Consider the following 1,016-nt stretch of genomic DNA (forward strand, 5'->3'; position numbering starts at 1 on the left):
GGGAGGGAGGGAGGGAGGGAGGGAGGGAGGGAGGGAGGAACAAAATGATTTATAAAACTAGATCTTGAATAAACGAAACACATGTGGCAGTTACAGTTAGAGGCATATAGTTTTTAATTATGACTCTACAAAATAGTATCCACTGAGCTGTTAAATGTAATCAAGAAAAAATGTGCTCAAATTGTCTGTTACTATCTAGGTGGTAACTACTCTTCTACCCTTTTATCATATTTGCATTATTTATGTTGAGATTCAAGATAGATAGAATATTTTAATAAAATGTATGACTGAATATTTAATAGATTGTAAGAATAATATCAAATTTAGCCCTGCAAGTTTACTCACAGTATTATCACTTTTCTTTCCTTTCAGGGGAAAGGCCACAGTACAAAAATTTTAGAACTTTAACATTCCTTGTAATATAAAATCATAATCGACTTCATAAGGCATCTTATCTAATATCTGAAATGGAAAGGAAGGAAGGTCAGACTCGTCCGTGACCTCGGTGCCCACGAGTTTTTGCTTATGCATACTTGCTTTCTGTAGCCTTGCCATCGATTTTTCTGGAAACATGTTTGAGGCCTCACAGATATTAAGAATCAACAATGTAAAACAGACTCAGTTTTTGTTTTTCCAAAACAGGGCTTCTCTGTGTGGCCCTGGCTGTCCTGGAACTCGCTCTGTAGAACAAGTAGTCCTTAAACTCAGAGATTCACCTGCCTCTGCCTCTGAGTGCTAGGATTAAAGGTGTGCCTCACCAACGCCCAGCCAACATACTCGGTTTTAAAGAGAGATTGTCAAATAAATTGAAAATCTGAAACTAAGCCTATTGATGAAAACACGAAATTTAAGAAAGGTGTACTGATAACATTTAAGAAAGGTGTACTGATAACATTTAAGAAAGGTGCACTGATAACATTTAAGAAAGGTGTACTGATAACATTTAAGAAAGGTGTACTGATAACATTTAAGAAAGGTGCACTGATAACATTTAAGAAAGGTGCACTGATAACATT

At 36.1% G+C, this 1,016-nt stretch overlaps 1 protein-coding gene across 1 annotated transcript in view; it reads right to left on the bottom strand.

Annotated features, from left to right (window-relative positions):
- Chmp2b (charged multivesicular body protein 2B) overlaps positions 1-1,016 on the bottom strand; it is a 21,562-nt gene that overhangs the window by 2,130 nt on the left and 18,416 nt on the right. The window lies entirely within an intron of this gene.

The sequence above is a fragment of the Mus pahari genome, chromosome 12, assembly GCF_900095145.1.
Source record: "Mus pahari chromosome 12, PAHARI_EIJ_v1.1, whole genome shotgun sequence".
Taxonomy (NCBI): domain Eukaryota; kingdom Metazoa; phylum Chordata; class Mammalia; order Rodentia; family Muridae; genus Mus; species Mus pahari.